At 41.0% G+C, this 20419-nt stretch overlaps 1 protein-coding gene across 7 annotated transcripts in view; it reads right to left on the bottom strand.

Moving 5' to 3' along the window:
- FBXL4 (F-box and leucine rich repeat protein 4) overlaps positions 1-3182 on the bottom strand; it is a 72021-nt gene extending 68839 nt beyond the window's left edge. Inside the window, exons 1-2 of one of the 7 annotated variants that reach the window (XM_055713186.1) lie at positions 3099-3171; positions 15-142 (exon numbers count right to left, since the gene is read on the bottom strand). The gene's annotated coding sequence lies outside the window, so the exon portion shown is untranslated. Of the gene's footprint in view, positions 1-14; positions 2429-2655; positions 3068-3098 lie in introns of those variants that run through there. The other 6 variants (XM_055713188.1, XM_055713189.1, XM_055713190.1 and 3 more) reach the window with 6 other exon arrangements.
- Positions 3183-20419: the final 17237 nt, after the last annotated feature.

Here is a 20419-nt window from a genome sequence, read left to right as displayed (position 1 = left end):
CTTTAAAACTTTACCTTATTGTCCTCCTCCCAAGCAGCAGCCTTTCTTTCATATAAGAATTTTTTTTCTGTCCAGATATCATTAAATGGACTAATATGGTGCTAACACCAGGATCTTCAGCGACCACCACAGATGGCGTTAACTGTTTGTTTAGAAACAAAAAGCAATATGCTATGAACATACAGTGATGTTGTGAGGTGTTGCCCTATGCCTACATGCCCATTTTGCACTTCCAGGCTGGATCCCATCCCCAGCCTCTCTGGGGGCTGCCTGAGCTGTGCCCCCACCCCATCTCATGACCCACACAGACCCATCTCTCTCTGTTTCACAACCACCTCTCAAGCTAGCACTGCTGGGGAGCCAGATGAGTCCTGGGACTCATCCAGCCCGACACCAACCACTGCTGCAAGCAAGTGTAGTTTTCAGTCTGTTCATCACCCCAAACCAAATCACTGCCAGACACCATGAAGTCTGGCTCAAGGATGCAATGAAACTACAAGAGCCCCAAGTCAGACCAGCTCAAAGAGCCATGGAAATGCTAACTCTGCTTTTACAAGACAGACAGGACTTCAGAGAACCAGACTGGACTAGACCTGGAATAAAACTTTTGTAAGAGAGAGAGATATGCTACTTTCTTTCAAAATACATTAGAGCCCAACACATTATTTATAATCTCTCATATTCAGTCCATTATTTAATTGACAACTATCTCAATTATACAAATTCCCTTTTTCTATTATGATTAAGCGTTCTTCCCTTTCTGTACGTATAGCATGAAATCTTCTAAGACTGTAATTCACCATTTCCTTCTTTCCAACACAACTAACCTTGATAAAGGAAAATGTCCTATGCTTTCTGTACAGACTTTATGGGAAGAGGCATTAATTAAACTAAAGCATTCAAAACCCCTGGAACTCTTCAGTTTATTTTGCCTCTTTTTACAGGGACTTTATGTACAGAAATCTGTTTTTCAGCTTCCAAGCAATGCATCTTGTTAATGATTATTTTACCTATTCATTTTGGTTGTTTTTGCAAATGCAGCTCTCTAGTATTTACAATTCCATCCCATGAGAGCAGAAACAAGACAGTTACACAGTTATTTACCAACCAGAGTGCTGAGAAAAGGTGGGAAATACACAGAAAAATACTGGGGATTTGGAGGGGCTACAGGTGAAGGATGCGTGTAAAAACATAAAAAGTAACAAATATTAAGCAAAGAAAAAAATGAAAGACGGCATATTTAATCCCTGAGCTGCCCCTGGCAAAGCATGTGTTAAACGAAGAGTTCATACTACTTCAAGAGAGGCAAAGGCTGTATACAAGTCATGTGTACACCAGGTTTGATTTTTAAAGCCAGAGAGGTAGTAATTCCTCTTTATACCAGCTTTGCTTATCTCACACTTGGGAGTACTGTGCAGACTTTTCTCTCATTTGACTATAAAAGAAAAATCAACACTGACAAATTACAAAGAATGTATAAATGACAAAAACATTTGATTGTATTACCTCTGAAGAAAGATTAATGCAATATAATAAACGTGTCTTAAATAAGATGGTAAATAGGAAATCACTTATCTTTGTACATTAATGCACAGAGGGAATACTGGATCCTTTCGTTACAGGCTAAACCAGAGTATTTTTACCACAGGTTAGCATCTCTCACTATTAATTACCTAATTATACCAACATCTACACTCAACTTGCTGAAAACAGAGGCTAATATTAATTAAAAATTAGTAAGGTCTTACAGCATATTTTAAATTCAGGCCCCACTTGCTGTGTCTCTTCCTGTAATGTGTTCTCGCACTAAAACAGCCATTTTACACATTTGCAACTTGTATCAGTTTGAAAAAAACCTGGAACATAATGACAATTCTATCTTTTTAAAAATCTCACTTGTGTTGCTGGCATGAGCATCAAAACATGCAAAACCCAAGAATTTCAGATTCTTTCACTGACTGCTTGCTCCTGCCTGCTAGGACCAAACTCATCGCGTGGTTTAGCATCGGAGTATAATGGAGACAGAAGTTCCTTAGGCATCTATTACACGCTCCAGGTCACTGCCCTGGCTTGTGGGGGTTGTCTTCACACACAACAGAAATTTTCTTATCAATATGGGTAAATCACCAGGTAGGCCCTTTTAAAAATGACTAATTTTACACAAAGCCTACAGTTACCAACACTAAAGCATGTCATTCTGACCAGCTGTGCTTCCAGCTACGGGGAAACTCTCCTCCTCACACCAACAATCATAATCATAAAAAAATTAAATATCCCCATTCAATACTACTTTCAATATGCAGTGCAAGTGCATTCGTCTTCTCATTTTTCTCTTCAGAAGTCGCACTACCTCTGCAGGCAGCCATACCCTGTGCAGCACTCACCGGCTGCCTCCTCACCTCACCGCGCCGTGGCCAGGCCCGCAGCTGCCGCCCGCCACCCGCGCAGACAGCACCCCCGGGCGCGCACCGCAACGCGGGGGATTAAACACCCCAGCTACGCCGCGGCCCGTCCTGCCGCGCTGTGAGGGGGCAATGGGGCAACACGGTGTAACTGGTGTGACGGAACAGGGACGGCGCGGCAGCCGGCACCCCGGGGCCGCCCCTCCCGCCGCGCTCCGCCTCCTCCCCCCCTCCCCCCCGCGGGGTTTCGCACCTCCCGAGCCCACACGCCCTCCGCCGGCAAGGCCCTTCCCCCGGGCAGGTCTGGCCCAGGCCCGCGGGCACCAGTGCGGCACCCCCAGCCTGAGGCCGTCGGCGCTGCCCGGTGCCGGCGCTGCCTTCCGGGTTCCCTCCCCGAGGCGCACACAGGAGCCCGCCCCGGCCCCGCCAACCACCGCCGGGGCAAGGTCCGGCCCCCGCCTCCGCCGAGCGGGTGGGCACGCACAGCCGGCCGCGCGGCACCGGCAGCTGCACTGGGCTGCTCCCGGGCCCGGCGCCGCGTTAACCGGCGGCGCTGCCAGGCCAGGCAGGGACGCCGAGGGGGGAACCCGGCACCTGCAACCCCACCGAGGCGACCCCCTCCCGCGGGTGCATCCCGAAGGGAGGGGCCCCGGTAGGCAGCGCGGCCCCCCCGCCCGAGCGGAGCCGCCACCCTACCCCGTCCGGAGGGCGGAGCAGCCCGGGCCGCGCGCCGCCGCCGCGCCAGGAGCCGCCGGAAGCCCCGCACGGCCGCGAGGGCGGGGCGCCGTGGGGGCGGGGCCGCGGGCTGCGCGTGCCCGCGCCTGAGCGTGGGGCGGGACGTTGCAGCCGTGGCGGGCGGCGGGTACCCCTCGACGGGAGCGCTGGGCTCGGCCCGGCCCGCCCCCCCCGGCCGCGTGTTAACCGCAGAGCGAAGCGCAGGGCGGCGGGGGGTCACTGCTGCGTTACCGTTTGTGATTCGCTCCACTCGGCCTGTTGTCGTTCTACCTCTGCGGCTGCGAAGGGCTGCGGCGAGGCGCGCGCTGCGACCTCCTCTGGAAGCCCGCCTGCTCTTGGCAAGCCCCGGCCTGGTCTCTCCCAAAGACTTATGAACCCTAGTCCCAGCCCTAGCCCCAGCCCAGCCGGGTCATGCTTCCGAGTCCCCGGCATGTCATAAGGGCTGCCCTGATTTTAATTGATCTTAATGAGCACTTGCTCCAGCGAATTGCACTGCCTCTTGGGTCCCTAACTAGCATATTGCAAAGGAAGTGTCATGGTTTGCCGCAATATCCTTTAATTTGGTATGCATGCCCAGGCATTCATGCTTTCAGCCTCTGCTTCCGATTCCAGCTCCTGCAAGGATCACCGAAATTACCACCGGCCCCTCTAGGCTTCTCACTGCTCCAGCGTGCTCCGTGCTGGGCGGCACCTGGGGCCATTCGGTTGTGGTAGAAAATGCAGATTTCAACCAGGTGGTCAAGAAATAAATCTAAAAATCCATAAAATATTGAAAATACTTGATATCTAAGGTACTATTTGTATAATGCTTTAATATAAATTCTATACATCTCTATGATATATATTAATATATAAATTTAGGATAGAATGCTGCTCTGTTGCCAGCTGTAGTGGCAGACAGGCCACTGCACAGCCCTGCTTTCCACAAGCAGGCACGCCAGGGTGACCAGTTTATAGGCAATTCATATACCTGCATGCACATGCGTGTGTGCATACAGAAATACACATACATAGGTACGCTTTTTATATGCATAAGATGCACTGTACCATTTTAAAGTAACAATTTACGCCCAACTTTTAAGGCACTGCTTCTACGGAAGAGGAAGGTAGGCTCTTCAGGTTCCAGTGCCAGTGTAGTAGTGTGCCTTTCTTCATTTAGCCTCACTTCTGTCCTACAGGCCGGGGCTAGTTACAGAGTGCTTATAGAAGTGCTTTCAACAATCAACTTACCAGGCAGTGGCCACCTCAAAATTTGAATTCATAATGCAAAAAACCCCAAACTGGAAATAAGACTATCAGTAAGTTTGATGAGTCAGAAAATAAGTTAGGTATGAAGCTGAGTTTTTGTGTTTTATTTTGTTTATGTTATTGTTTTCATTTTTTGTTTTGTACATATCATATCCTCCCTTTCCAAATGAAATTAAGAGAAAGGGAACACTTGGAAGGCACAATTTATCTAAATTATTTAAGGCTTCTACTTTAGCATTAAATATATCACCTAAGAATAAAAGCATAAAAGCATAAAAGTTGCCATTTCTATTTGATACAAAGAAAAAGCAGGCAACTAGTTGACATAGCTGTACAGAGGTCTATGTTTGGCCAAATCATTCCTATTCTATTCTGTGTTTATTTTAAGACTGTATTGAGATTGAGTTCTGCATCAGTGCAGAAGATAGGTGGATACAAGAAGTTTTTCTCTCAGTCCACTCATCTGCCAGCTCACAGAGGCTGGAATTATCACAAATACATTGTACTTAAATTTAGCTTTTTAAAAGTTACGTGTTTGATGTAGTCTGCTAGGCTTATTCTATAATTCATGGGGAGATGTATACCTTCAGGTGATACAGCCTATCCCATTCACTCCTATGACAGGTGCCTAAGACACACAGAAGATACTGATGTTTGGAGGTATACCTCTCTCCACTTAGCATAGATCATCCCCAGGCTTTCATGAACACATCCTTACCAAATGCACGAATACATCCTTACCAAGCTAGACAAACTGCAGAACCAACTTAATTGTTATTCACAGAGAGGTTGTCAAACAGCAGGTATAATTTTAAAACTACAGACTAGTATTTATTGAAGGGGACAGAGGATGCTGAGTGACAGTGTCCTTTTTGTCTGGGCTGCTGTCTCAAATTCAAACTATGTGCATTCAAAATGTGCTCCAAATTACTGTCAAATTGTCATTCCACAGCCTTTGTAAAAATCAATTGATGATCTATTTTTATTCAACAGTTATACACATCTGGAGCTGACAGATAATTTTTAGTGAGCTATGGCACATAAACAATTTATACATATTTCTATATACACATCAGCAGTAAAACTAGGCATAGAATATGTTCCAGAAATGGTCCTGTCTGTGTTGAAAGGAAATACACTGGTAGAACAGTACAGGAAGCCTTCTATTTGTAAAACAACAGTGAGACTTATCTTCTGTGTGTTAATCAAACTTTGTAATCATCAAATTCATGTCTTAACAGCATCCTGCTTCTCCTTCAGCTTTTGCTCATTATGATAAATAGTGCCATGGCTCGCCCATTAGGGGGAAATTGTACTGAAGTCAGTAGGAATATTGTTATTTCAAAATTAGGTATAAAGAGTGGAAAGGCCATATAACTGGTATGGTTAAATGTGATTAAGTTATGTCTGTGTCTATACCAAAGGCACATGAGGGAGTGGTATGGCTAGTGACATTTAAATTACTTTTGACTCCCAAGACTGGCTGGGTCTTGGATCCACAGTCAGGTACTTTAACTCACTTGTCACCACAAGGTACCATTGTGACGATGGATAAAGATGTCCAGAGGGAAAGTTTCCGTAGGAGGTAGTAGAGATTCCACCACATCAGCTGTTGTGTTTGGTGGTTGGAGATCCAAGACTCTTTTATGTTCTGCACTCCCAGAAAATGTCCAGATCCACTTTTCCAGGCAAGGTGGTCATTGAAAAAGCATATGTAGCAAAGGGATTTTTAGTGAGAATGAAGAATCTGCTGATCAAGCTGTGAAGCTTACCTGAGCACTTGGTAAAAAGTTAGGAAACAGCTCCTCCTGAGAACAGGGTAGCACTTCAGTTTGGGGAAAAAAAAAAAAAAGAGGTCTCTGTTGCGATTTCTAACTTATGGGTTGAGAAAACATTTTGTAAATAAACAAATCATGCAAAAAACTACCTGGCTTGTAAGTCATCAGTTCCTGTTCCCAGCAGGAAACTGATCTGAATTACTTTATCACTTTGCAAAGCTTTGTATTTTGAAGTTTTAAACTGAACCCTAAAAAATAATGAAATAATTTAAATCAGTGAGTTATTTTTAATACAACAAACTTAACCAAGTGTTAACTGCAAAGCAGCATTGAGTGCATATGCCTAACACCGGTGCCATTGGTGTGAGTTGTTCTCTCTGGCTTCCCCTGCATCCCAGGATATTAGCCCAGCATGGGAAAATCACACTGCCTCTTGGACTGGCTTTTCTGCTTTTTGATATGTGAAATTGCATCTATTCCTTGAAGTGGAAAAGAAAGTATACTAAGTCAATGAGACTCCTCACTGAGTAAATGTAAACATGTTTGTAGGTGTTTCCAAGAGCCAGGCCTAACAAGTTGTTGGTTTCTGTGTCAGCTTGAACTCTTGTTTTTTTCCAGAGCAAATTTTTTTATTCCCTGTGGGTCTTTTTTTCCCATGTAACAGTATTTTGCATAGCATCCTCTCTCAGCTATGCTTGATGAAAATGCCATACTGCATAGTTAATTGTATTTGCTGTATTTTATCTTTATATTCCTGTATTTTTATTAAAAGAGAAAGAGCAGAATATGACATAGTACAAATATGTGCTTAAATTTTATACACAATTACTACTGCAGTATTTTATATGTATGTCTGCTACTTGACACTGGTTCTTGATAGGTCACACAGAATTTAGACTATAGACTCACTGGGGCAAAGGCGATGTCTTGCTATGTCTCCTCTGAAGTACCCAGTATACATTATCAAATTCTATAACAATAACAGCTTCAGCATTTGAATGGCTGAGCACTGACTGCCCTTACTGTGGAAGCACTCCACATGATATGTAATTAGGCTTTAAGAAAAAAAGCATACAGAACGAGAAAATCCTAATTCATCAAAATACACTATTACCTGGACATATCATGATTAAAAATCTTTCCTCTTTCCTTTTTGTCTTTCCTCAGAAATATGAGCAATAATCCTAAAGCCTGAAAAGGATGTGCTGACTGAAGTCTTCATGAGGTTTTTAATGAGGATTAGGGAATCTGAGATAGTAAAATCTACTGTATACAAGGAGGTTGTTGTGCAAGAGTATTCAGACAAGTTTTAAATCAGAATCCTTTGTCAGCAGCAGTAGGATCCAGTAAGGATAATATGCTAATTTTAATGAGCGATAGGCTTCATATAGGGATGTAAAGAGACAGAGATAGATACAACCTTATTAAGCTTTTCTGTTGACACTGCACAGCTTGTTACTGCATTCAATTGAAATTTTAGAGTGTGAATATAAAACCTGTATAACATTTTAGCAAGATATACAGTAACATTGAAACCTGAATAACAATTGAAAGAATAAGTAGGAAATTCCCTTAGCCCTTGGGCTACCACCATTTTTCTATTCCAGCAGACAAGTAAATGCTCTAGGTGTCTATGCCATAAAAACTTTCCCAGAGGCAATTCTGGCAAATCACCTGCTTTCTTCAAACCGGACCCCTTGCTTTAACCTTCTGAATGTCAGATTTCTAAAGCTAAGTGCTTCTGGTGCACTGTCGACTGCTTCTAGTCTCTCAGCTTCCCTTGCAGCCTGCTAGGAGTGCAGAAGAGTATCACAGGTGTGTGTGCTCAAGAAACAAGGACAATCGATTCCTTCTTCATAACAACTAGAGAGCTGCAAGGTACATTTGAACAAGGTCTTAATGTAATTTCATGATGAAAGTGCTAATAATTAGCGGGACTCTGTGTGTTTTATCAGGCTTACAATATTGATTGGTAGTAATTGTTAATAAGCTCAAGTCTCCTTTATCATGCCAGTACTTTTTCTTTAGAGATGTATCAGCCATTTCATATTTTCTTGGGTAATGGCTGTATGAACTGACTGGCAGCAAGGAGCAGATGAATGGTAGTTTTGAGATAGATGTATTTAATGTCCATACTGTGTGGGTTTTTAGGACAAAACCCAAGGGAATAGGTACAGCTGCAGTGCAAGTACTTCAATGTTTGCAGATCTGAGCCATATTGATTTCAATAGAGATATGTCATTTAGCCTCACAAAAAGCCATTGCTAGCCTTTTGTCAAGCATCATATAACTATTTTAAACACTTTATAGTATGTTCACATGACCAGAGATATTTTTATAGGTCAGTTGTGTTCCATGGCTACAAAACTGCCTGTAGCTCGTCCGCTGCTGCCACATTTCACAATGGCATTATCAGTCAAATCAGAGCTCAGCAGAGCTGAAGAGTTACTGACGCTAAACAGTAAAATAATTCCACCCAAGGGTTAGAAACCTGGAAAACTGTGAAAAGTACTGTGAAGTTCATATCACTGTCCGAATCAGGTCAATGTGAGCATTGTTATCAATGGCAATGAATGGAGAAGCTGGTGGTGGTGCTTTGCAACTGATGCCTTAGGCTTCCAACATCAAGGATCAGATATGCAAAAGTTTTCTTTCAGAAATAGTGTGTGCATCCACTGCATGCAGAAAAGCTGCTTTCAGCCATGTAAACATGTTTACAGTAAAACCATACGCCTACTCAGTACCTTTCTCCACTGCTAAAGATATCTTGCAAGTCTAAAAAGTAAAAGTGATGTATTAAAAGACAATGTAAGAAAATGTAGCCATAAAAAATTAAGGAGGCTTTAGTACTTGCTGTGTTTTATTAAAAAAAAAAAAAGAAAGAAAGAAAGAAAGAGGAAATATACAAAGCACATTGCAAAGCTTATTTTGTGATGGAAAAGAATATGTATTAGAATTCAGCACCTTATTTTGCTGCCTTCTTCTAAAACAAAATTATTCTTGGGTTTTAGTGAAGGAAAATCTGGGAGCTCTAAATGTATGCAAGCCCTAAAAAGTCATGGGAAATCTGCCACAACTTGGGCAGTTAATGACCTAATGACCTCTTGGTTAACCTAATGAGTCCTCTTCAGCAAGCAAGGACACAGAAAAGGAACCTATCTTCTCAAAGAGTTAAAGTCTATTCATCAGCAGAAGTTCAGTGCTCCCAGAGCTGAGGATAAACAGCTTCAGGTCGTCCAGCGGAGTTTGTCATTCAAGCATTTTTCCAGAATGTAGAGCAAACCAGGAGAATGGATTGAGAAAGAGGGCTCATATTGCAAGGGCAAGTGTGTTAAACTGGCAAAAAGGCTCTAGTTGTGTTCTTTCTGCTTTTTGTTTCCAGCAGATAATGTGTAAGAAGACAGACTGTCAGTTCCCTAAATATATAAGCTTTAAGCAGCCAATTTCAGGAAAGACTTAATGACCTTCAGCTTCTATCTAGAAGCTTGTAGCCACCTTCCTTTTCCTGCTATACCAACAGCCAGAAGTTTCTCTGTGTATACGTGCTTGTAATATGCATGTGTGTACACACATACATGCAAGAAACACTTTTGATCTCCTTAATTTGTGAAAGTCCCTTAAGTATGGGTACAGTGCAAATACAAAATAACACAGCCAGATGTCTGACCCAAGCATATTCTGTTCAGGAGTGAATCTGCTACAGCAATAGAAACAACTGGACTAAGTCGCTTCTGAAGTATGCACGGATACCACTTTGGCATTCAATCAATCAGAATATAAAAGGCAAGATCTGGGTTTTTTTCATTCTTGTCTACTAATTATACTGGAATTTTTTACCTTCGTGAGCTCAATGCTCTATTTCCATCTTACAACTGGTCAGAAATAAGTGATCTGCTATGTACAACTAGGTCTCCAACCCTTGGGTCTCAGTTTATTTGCTAGCTCCCTTCTATTTTGCATATTTTAGCTTTTGAAATTATCATATTTTCTTGCAGGAATTTGGCTGGTTTCTATAGCTGGTGAAGAAGGTTTGAGATCTAGGTAATATTTACAAAGAGGGCGTGAACAGGCAGCAATATCAAGCAGCATAGTGTCGTACTAGTACACAGAGGAATCGTGACAGGCAGAACATCCACATATAAGTTCTCCATGCAGCATTGCCAGGGAGAAATACAGGGAAGTGGGAGTAAATGCTAGCTGATCCCAAATGAGAAAAACTAGGCATCATTTTCAAATTCCTTTTTCACATCTACACATCATTATTGCTTTGGAAAGAGGACTCATAGTATAATAGGAGCTGATGGTTCCTAGCTATAAAATTCCCAGTACTGTGAAACTTAAAGACACAGATATGCTCAGACTGAGTTAAGTACGATAGTCACACACTGCTAAACCTGCATGGTCAGTGATTTTATCAGCTGTGGGTTGATTCCTGGTGTGTGAGTGAAAACTTATGTATAGTTTTCTGGATTAACGTAAGGCTTATAACTTGTTACTTTAACACTAAACAAGATTTCAGTTTTTGAGCTGTTGCATCTGATACCTCAATTATTCATCCTGGGAATTAATGTACAATTAGCACGAATTCCTGCTCACATGGAAATAGATGGTTATGTTAATTTGGATTCAGTTGCTGAAAGCATTCTGAATGATGAAAAGTCTGATATTTATATCTTTGTATTGGGTACAGATCAGACGGTGAAGGAACAATTTTTTAAATATGTAAATGTCTTCACAGTTTGTTTATTTTGTTCTCCCTTCAGTTTCAAGCTATTCTGCAGATCTGCCAATGATTTCAATAATTATGACTAATACATAGGTTTTGACTGCAAATATATATGAAATACATGGCCTCCCTCTGCACTGATTTGTACACTTCTGAATGAGGGTAACTTTGTTGAAGTGACTGGACTTACACTATTACAAAGTCACTTAAGGAAGATCGTAGGTAGGTCAGTTCTTCCTGGAGCTTTTTCCTCCAACACGTCATGCCTGGGACTTGTTGATGAGTTACTGGTACTGTATTAATTAGTCCATCCAAAACCAAGGTAACAGTGTGCAGTTGCTAAGACCACTGGAATATGTTTTTCATGGCAGAATGATTTCATTCTTAGCTTTTAAATACACCAGTCTCACCACAAGAGCAGCATTTAGTTTGAATCTGGTTGGTTTTGTTTGTTTGGTTGGTTTTTTTTTTATTCTATTGATTTCTCTGCTTCTGGCATCAAAAGCTTTCCTTACTGCTTGGAGGACATAGCCAGGGATCATCAGTCCAAGTCTGAAGCTACAGTGACATCTGCAGCTCCTGTATGGGTTAAGGAGGCCTGGGATGCACAGAAAAATGCTCATGTGTGCGCAGCCCACTCATCTCCACACAGGGGACACCAAGTTACTAGGAATAACTGGCAAAATTAAACAGCTTTTTCTGCTGCCTGCTGTTAGCTTCCAGTATGCAGTAATGAAAGATATTCAGTGTTGTTAGTGAGACTTTCCCCTCTTCTATTATTATAACCCTTTAGACTGAGTGTTTTCCTGTCCCTGGCGTCCTGATGATCACTTATTCTGGGCACACAGTTAGTACTGAAGGTGGCATTGTTATTGACTGAACATACTGCTTAAGAAAATGTTGATTACTTCACATTCCTGAAAATTAATCCTGAACCCTTCCTGAACTATATTAATCAACTCCTTTAACTTTTTCTCCAGTGGAGAAGGTGGAGGCCAGCAATGTCATCGAAGAGCAGGTGCTCCTCCCTGCCTCATTAGCACTTTGCCTTCTTCAGCTGCAAAATCCTCAAAACCAGGAACGCTATTTTTATAGCTCTTATAAAGCTCCACTGGCCTGTCCTATCTCTGCAGCTATTTGTCTGCCTCTTCTGCTGTGTTAAATCAGAATCAGCCCCTTGTGACAGCACCCTCAAGACCTGCAGAAGAAATGGCTCTGGAATGGTGTGGCAGGTCTGAAGGAGATTGATGGCAGCTGGAATGGTGGGACGAGGGGATTAAAAACACCAGCTTCAGAGACTGAGGAAGAAATCAAGAGCATGAGGATGATAAAAGGGTAATATGGGGGCACAGGAGGGAGGAGAAGTGGGGGCTCTCATAAATAAGAGCTGGCTGGATTCTGAGACAGGAGGGTAATCTCAAAATGCCCATAAAGAGGATGCTGGTAACAAATGACTTCTTATTTTTTAATATGTGTGTTCAGACTACATTAGGAACACCATGCAAGGAGGCACTTAGATCTAGCAATAGAAGCTATATTAGAAAAAAAAGGGGAATATTTTCTTCCCTGTATTTGTAATAATTATCTTCTGACAGTCATCTTTGATGTCAGAAAATAAAATATTATTTTGGATAACTCTGTGATCAGCAAGAATCTTTGTAGTCCTCTGTATGCAAGGTATATCTCACCAGGTCCTGGTGGTTCCAGAATCTGTGGAGGATTTTTCCTTCCATATGAGGCAGCAAAGCCTGACTGGCCAAAGACATTACTCTGAAGCACCAGGCTGACCTTCCTTCAGATACTGGAATTAAGAATTGTTATTTCAGGCTGGAATGGAGAATCCTGTATTTGTAATGACAGTAGTGATAGCCATGATGACAATTGCTCTTTTATGATATTAAAAGGCAGGGACCTTTACTTGTTGATGGCAGAGGTATACAGCACAAGCTAATGCTGTGGTGATCCATTTTCAGCATGTAGGAAATGTCTCTACATACTCTTAGCATACAGTAATAGCTATGCATGCAAGTGGAAATCAGGTGCTCTAAGTAGTAACACCTTGGTCTGCTGCAGCCAGCTGAGTGACCTTAAATATCTATCACCTTTCTATATATGCAGATGCTCTCTCCTTGCAAAGGAGGATTAATGATGCTACTTCACAGAACTAATAAGCAAATGAATCAGTTAATATTTGATTCACAAGAGCCATAAAGCATTATACAGACATTGTTTGTTTTTAGTTCCTCCCTCTATCATGCTAACTAATAAGCAGTATCATTCACATTTATACTATTATTAAAATCACGTTATATTTCCCAGATGACCCAAAGCATCTTTCTGATATGCTTTTTCTTCCTTCTTTTCCACTTAGTATTTCTCTTCCGGGCTACCTGGATTGCAGTATCTTGATTCAATACTACACACAGGTTAGAAGATACAGGCACGTAGGATCATGCCCCACAAAAGTTGTGATCAAAGAGCTTTATTCTCCCCTTACAATATCTAATGATCTCTCATTTTTCCTCAGCTTCAGGATCTCATTCTTGAGACCTGTTTTATTGTTCTGGATGGAAAAGGTTTAAAGGATCTGACCCAGAGTTTGTCCTCCCACTTCTATAAAGCTGGAAGAGATCATTCTTGAACAGTCAAAGTGTACATTCACATTTGGATAGAACATACATGCTTTTTGCACCAACAAAGCTGAAGACATCATCAGCAAAGGGTGTGAAGCATCAGTGCTTCATCACATGTAACTTTTCTTGTTTAATACCAGAGGACATATGATGTTGTAAATATTTATACAGGTTCTTAGAGCCACCTATATCATAATGGGTCCATATTCAATAATGGCAGATCACCAATGCAAAAGCCTGTGCCTGTTAAAATGAAAGTAACAAATACACAGTCAAAATATAAATAAGAATTCTGATTTGTGTTCTTGTTTGCTGCTTTTTTGTAATTTTTATTTTTGGGGGGTTATCTGGTTATCCAGCCCATACATTCCTGAAACAAATTGGGTTATATCCTGTCCTAATACAACCATAAGAGTCCTAGGAACATAGTTTGAGGACAAGGCAGGTCCCGTTTAGATCTCTTAAACTGTTGCTGTATTTCCTTTAGGAAAAGAAATAAGAAATCAGTTTTTATTTCCTTCTGTTACATGTTATTAGCCTTTCCATTGTGAGATGCTTTCTTGAAGCAACTAAGACAGCAGTTCATTTGAAGCCTCCATTAAAAACATCTTTCTATAGTACTACGTGTGTCTTTCCAGTTCACCCGGTTAAAGAGTTTCTTTTTACTTGTAACTTTCCATCTGGAATCAGAGCATTCTGAAAAATCAGTTCTCACTCTTCCAAGGGTTAAATTTCTGCTAACAAATATGGACTATTTGATATGAAAACCATTATTGTTTGATATGTCAAATAAAACATTTGTCAATCAAAAGTCTTTAAGCACTGGGCTATGTGACATTTACTCTTTTATAAACTGAAAAAGTCCCTGGTGGCATGCTTTTCTTCCTCTAATTTAAATAGTGGTAGGAGAACAAATCATACTTCAGGCCAAGTTGATAACTGCCAGTCACGATTTCTGCCTTGTTTACTATAATGAGGAGGGTAATAAATGCATCTGACCATTTCAGCTGGCATTTGCATAGATGAATGATTTGTCCAGTCGGTCGCTCTCCAGTGATTTGGGCCTTTTTGTCAGCACAAAGAGCATTCAGTCTCCCTGGAATTTACAGCAGCCAAGCTCTCATTAGCAAACATCCTTTACCATGAATGATTCAAATAATTACCACTGAAATAATAAACTGTTTCACAAAAACATTTTATTTGATGGATCCAAACATCAACTTTTCTGAATTGTTGACATTCAAATAAGCCAGAGAGCTTTATTATTGAGCAACAATGATCCCCTTGTAAAAGGGTGGGCATTGTTTTACCTCCAGCAGACCTTTAAACTTGGCCAGATATCAAATGTGTCCCTCAAACTAGCCAACGTGCTGGGTAATCAGAGGGCACGTACCAGATGGAGCTATAGTAAAACTGTATGTTCAGGCTCCCAAATAATTTTCACTAGATTTACTTAGGATATTGTGAGCATAAAATTCCAGACTAATTAGCAGCAAGTTATCTATTTGCATCTACAGGAGTTGTATAATTATTAAATGCTTCAGCTTACACTGAGCTCTCAGTTCTGAGTTGTCTTCTGTAATAGTATTCTATGTGTATAATTAAGTGTAATTTGATATAGTTTTGGAGTTCAATCAAATGAGCAAGCAACAACTATATCCCATTATGATCTCCTCTAGTGCCTGGCAATAGGAATGATGTCACTGCATTTCCAAACCCATAGCATAAGGCAAAAGGAATTTCCTGCTATCACTCTCCTTTACCCTTTCTACCATGCATAATTAGAAAAGTTTTATTAGCTAATTTAGAGTAGGTCTATTTACTACAGATTTTCATAGGCTGCAGAAATGTATTCAGTTTTCATTGCAGCACTGTTTGTATGGGTATGTGTATGAAATTATTATCTTAATATCAACCAAACAGGTTTCAATTGCACATTTTATGCTTCTCTTAACTTCAAGGAAACAAAACACAACAACAGAAGGGGGAAATATTTCACTCATCCTTGCACATTCTTCATTGCATGATTTCACTTTCACATTAAGGTAGATTAGGTACCAATAATCTCAAACAGCCTAATACCCAAGACCTTGATGTTCAGAAATAGAATAACTGAGCCCTGATTTTCATTTACAGACCCTTTATATCCCGCTGGCAAGATAAATTTCTTATGCTGCCAAGGAGAAGTAGAGAGCTCTTAAAATATGTGAAAGTCAGGCCAGTAAAATTAAATACATTAAAACACATGACTGTTATTTGCAAGCTATAAAGTGTACTCCTTAAAATATAATGTCTGATGATAATTCTGAGCCAGGAAGGCAAATATTTAGAACCTAACTTTTCATATTTAGGTATTTGCAATAGGAGGCACAAATTCGTTTTCATTTTCATTCACCTAAGGATAATTTGCCCATTACAACACCCAAATTTGGGGCTATATATCCTCCTTATGCACCAAGCTTTGCGAACTGAATCCAAGTGAATAGTTACTTAGATAAGTTGTACACCACCTTTGAGCTTTCCAAATTTGTCCATGGGCATTTCTTCTTCCCGTAGCCAAGACCATTCAAAGTCTAGCCTAGTCCAGTGTTATTTTTTATTTCCTGCTGCTGTTTCTCTGATTTGTAGTCAGTACCCAGATGAAATAGACTATTTATCATTTTCCTTTTTGGCGTCTCAGGTACAACCAGAAAGAAATTAAGAAATCTCTTAATAATTCACTTTTGACAGATACATATTTTAAAAATTTCTAATCCAATTTGATGTTGACAATGCTAAGTTGGATGGAGTCATGTACAGATGACCAAGCATAAGAACATTTTCTACACCTCCTGATAGTCCCATGTTCTGATAGACTGAAAGGAGCTTGCTATCGTGCAGTGAAGAACAGTAAAAGCTCCATTATACTGAGCTCAATACTGCTTTCCAGAACTGCCCATTTTACACATCAGCAGGAAGAAAACCTGCACACTCAAATTTAATTTGTATTTTGCTTTCTGTAGTCTTCTGTAGTAAGTAGATCACAGTTGCCATGTTGCCAGCATGCCACAGATGAATTTGCTGTTTCTGCCACCCTCAAGCAAGACTTTAAAGTTGACTTAATTTATGAGTTATTTAATCTCAAACTGCATACATCTTAGATATCACCACAATTTAGATGGCAATAAAAACATGCGTGGTTTCAATGAAAAAAAAACCAAGCCAGAGTTTAAACCAGAATTTGGAGCTCCAGATATAGATGCCTATGTTTAGGTATATGTTTAGGTTTAGGAGGCAGGTATCTAAGCTTCTGTCTTAGTAAACAGAGACCCTGTTAATATTGTCAGTGGACCATGGAGAACAAAGTCAGGTCTCTGTTGACTGTAGCATGTCCACAGGTTACAAAGGAAGGTTGATACCTTCATCCCCTGTAGAAGCCTCCATGTAGACACCTAAGTCTCAGTTTAGTTACTTAAATATAGGAACTTGGTGTTATTTGAGATGTTCTGTGGTATCTAAGGCATGTGCACAGAGCTATGAGCAACTAGCAGCCCTCTGGACCAGCAGCTGAGGCTTACTGCAAGTGAGGTGCTACTAAAAACGATGTCTACAGCTCTAAACAGAAATATCTTAATATTAATCTGAATTCTTCCACGGGTGTCCAAATCCAGAAATGCTGAAAAGCCCAGCTCTGACAGAACTGGAACACCCTGAGCAGGGTTGTCTTTAAACGTAGGCAGAGTAGGTGTCTTCATAATGCTGCACACTGCTGCTGGCAAGAAAATAGCGTGCAAAGGACCATTTATGTACACCTCAGCTTCTTGGGCATCTAGCACCTTCCTCACATCTCCCCAGTCATCCTCCCCTGCTGCTGCAGTTCCTACCTTGTAGTAGACTATGAGATCTGGTCCCAGTACAAGAACCATTTACAGAAAGAAGTTTTATTTATTTTTCCAGCTCACCTTGTTGTGCTTAGACAAGCTACATGATTTATTTCATGAAGATATTACAATTCCTTGTAATTGTAAAATGCAGCTGTAGCCCATTGGTGAAATAATTTCTAATGTCTTATGTATGTGTTTCTTCCTGCGTTATTTATGGCCATTCTTCACTTCTGCAACATACAAACATAGAAATACTATGTAAACCTAGTGAAATGAGTAAATCAGGCCAGTAGTAGTAGTGAAGGTGCCATCTGTAAGTACTGGTATGGTGGATTATGAGAAGTTTCTTTAGATCACCTTCCGTATTACCCTTCATTGTGACAAGGAAATCCCAACTAACACTTACAGAACAGAAAAATGCAATTTTATTATTTTTTAATCCAATGCTCTGGCAAGGGTTTTAGTGGTAGATTTAAGATTCTAAACACAAAACCCTTCTGTGAATGTGTTTTGTTTGTGTTTATATTATCTATAGCAAAATTGGTTAATTAAAAATGGACTTGCACAGTACCCAAACCCCGTCACTCTGGAACTGTTGATTTTAGAGTTTAATTCGGAGTATTTCAAGTGATATTTGAGTGAAGCAACAATATGTAGCCTGTAATTTTGTCACAAGCAGATATCAAATCGTTCTCTGTCCCATATAAAAGGGGTTGTTCTGAAGGTGCAAAATATTACAGAACAAACTACCTAGCAAGTCTGTTTTATGACTTCTGAAAGGGAAAAATTATCAATATATGTTAAGTAATTTCCTATCCTTTTAATTCACTGGGGAGGTTCTTCTTGAAAATTGTATAGTATAACCACTTGTTATGGCAAAAGTAAACATTTCATTAGAATTATCCCGTATTATATCTCCAGTCATGGTTAACATCAGTTAATTTTTAGTGATATCCAGAGTAAGTTGTGGGTTTATTCTGACATACATAGTTTATGCTGGATTAAATGCTTGAAGGACTTAAGGTATAAACTATTGCATATAATGTGAAGGATGTCAAGGTAATGCAACTTTAGAGTTATGCTCCAAGTTTTCCATTGTATTACATCTTACTCTGTGTCTGGCTATTTGTACAGGATGTTCACATTTTTATCAGTGTGGTCCTTTCCTGAACACTCTGGTCTTTCTCTAGCAGTATATTTAGAAGCCGTCAGAGTTATGAATACACTAAGTACATTGGGTGACTCTCAGTTTTGTGAGACTGCTGTCTGCTTGACCTCTTTGGCAAAGCTTCAGCTGAAGAACCAAGGGAAAAAGGAGACAGTTCTCATAAGAAGCAAACTCCTCAAACTCCTCTTTTTCAAGGTGGATGCTTTCACAAATAATGTGTGTATAACCAGAGGCAAAAGCTCAGCTTGCCATCTTCATATAAACAAACATTAGTGTCTTACAATCTGGGCAACAATAAGATTCTAAAAAGCTGCTTTCTCTTCCTCTGTGGGTAAGTCACAAGAAGTGACCATTTATGAAGTCTGTCCTTAGACCTCATGAGCGTGAAGTCTGTGTTCTCTGTGTATACCCATTTACTGTTTAAGAGTTACAAAAAAGCTCAACGAGTCCTGAAAAATAAATAAATACCAGCTACTGAATTACCTTGTAAGTCATGTCCCCTGAAATGCTTTGTCTGACTTCTCCAGAGGTGACTCATTTGGCCTGAAATCTTCTTGTCAGTGGGCCAGATACTGGTTCCTGCCTTCTTTTACATTCCTCCTGCAGAGCAAAGAGCCTGTGATGATCTCTGGCAATGCCTCAGGTGCAAAAAGAGTAAATCAGCCCCATGGCTGTGCCTTTACCACAGAGCAGGTGCTCTCAGGGGCCTGGCTAGAGAGCGTCATAGCTCCTTTGCTTCCATGCAGTCCAGACCTCGGTCGGACGCTAAGCCAGTTTAGGAGCTGGGAAGCACTCTCTAGTGCCACAGTCTCAACATTTCCTATATTTTTACTGCTCTTATGCCTGTGCCAGATAGTCTCAGATGAACAAACGTAGCCAAGAAAAGGAGATGGTGGCTTATGGATGGGAGAAGATATACTTAATGTGCAAAGTGTGCATACTGATGCAGACCATAACCAATGTGCAAGGTTGTCAAAGCAGAACAGCTACAGATGGTGGGGAGCAGAGGAGCCCCTGTGGCCCACAGATCAGCCAGAATAAGAAGGTGACAAATTCAGAATATTATTTTCTTTCCAGTCCAGCACCCAGTACTTTCTCATCAGCTTCTAGAGCTTGTAACCTAACTCTGGAATTAGAACAGTACTGGAAAATAAAAGAGGATCTATGTAAAAAGCTTAACATGGAGATACTATTCCTAATCCTTAACAGTACAAAACCTGATCTATAAGAAATGAAAATGCAGCCTATTTATCCTGCAGAGGCCTTCAGCCTCAGAAAGGTAAGTGCCTGCAGGGAGTCCTCCCTCTCCAGCACCAAATTTAAAGCTGCTGTACAGCTGCACTCGCTGTTTTGCAGTGGCGAGAGCGATGTTCTGCCTTTCCGGGCTACAGCGCTGCAAGCACAGGTCGAGCTCCTTCTCCTTCCCTTCCATCTGCCCCCTCTCCAGGTGAGCAGAAGCTGCTGGGCTTTCCCTGGAAACCTTCCCCTCTCCCTGAGCACCTACACTGCAAGCTTCATAAGTTTGACTTCATTTTGCAAGAGACAGTAAGGAGTTAAACTCCTTCTGTACTAAATGAAACTGTACCAAAAGGATGTGACTCCCACATATCCCAGACTTTCAGATGCTGAGCATATTTGCTTGAATGAAAGCCCTTTTGCTATTTTTCATTTGATGGAAAAGTGCATTTCAGAAGAATCAAAATCAACAAAGAGATTACAGAGAGCAAATATAACACTGCACATATTATAAGGGACAAGTACAGTAAACGTGGATGGCTAATTAAGGAAATTCTTGAGAATGTCTTGAAACAGGGTTGCTATAGACATTTCTGACGAGCCATCCTTTAAAGGCATTGCATTTAGGAA

This window comes from Falco cherrug, chromosome 6, assembly GCF_023634085.1.
Source record: "Falco cherrug isolate bFalChe1 chromosome 6, bFalChe1.pri, whole genome shotgun sequence".
NCBI lineage: Eukaryota > Metazoa > Chordata > Aves > Falconiformes > Falconidae > Falco > Falco cherrug.
Note: the sequence above shows the minus strand (reverse complement) of the source record. Positions and strands in the feature narration are given on the sequence as shown.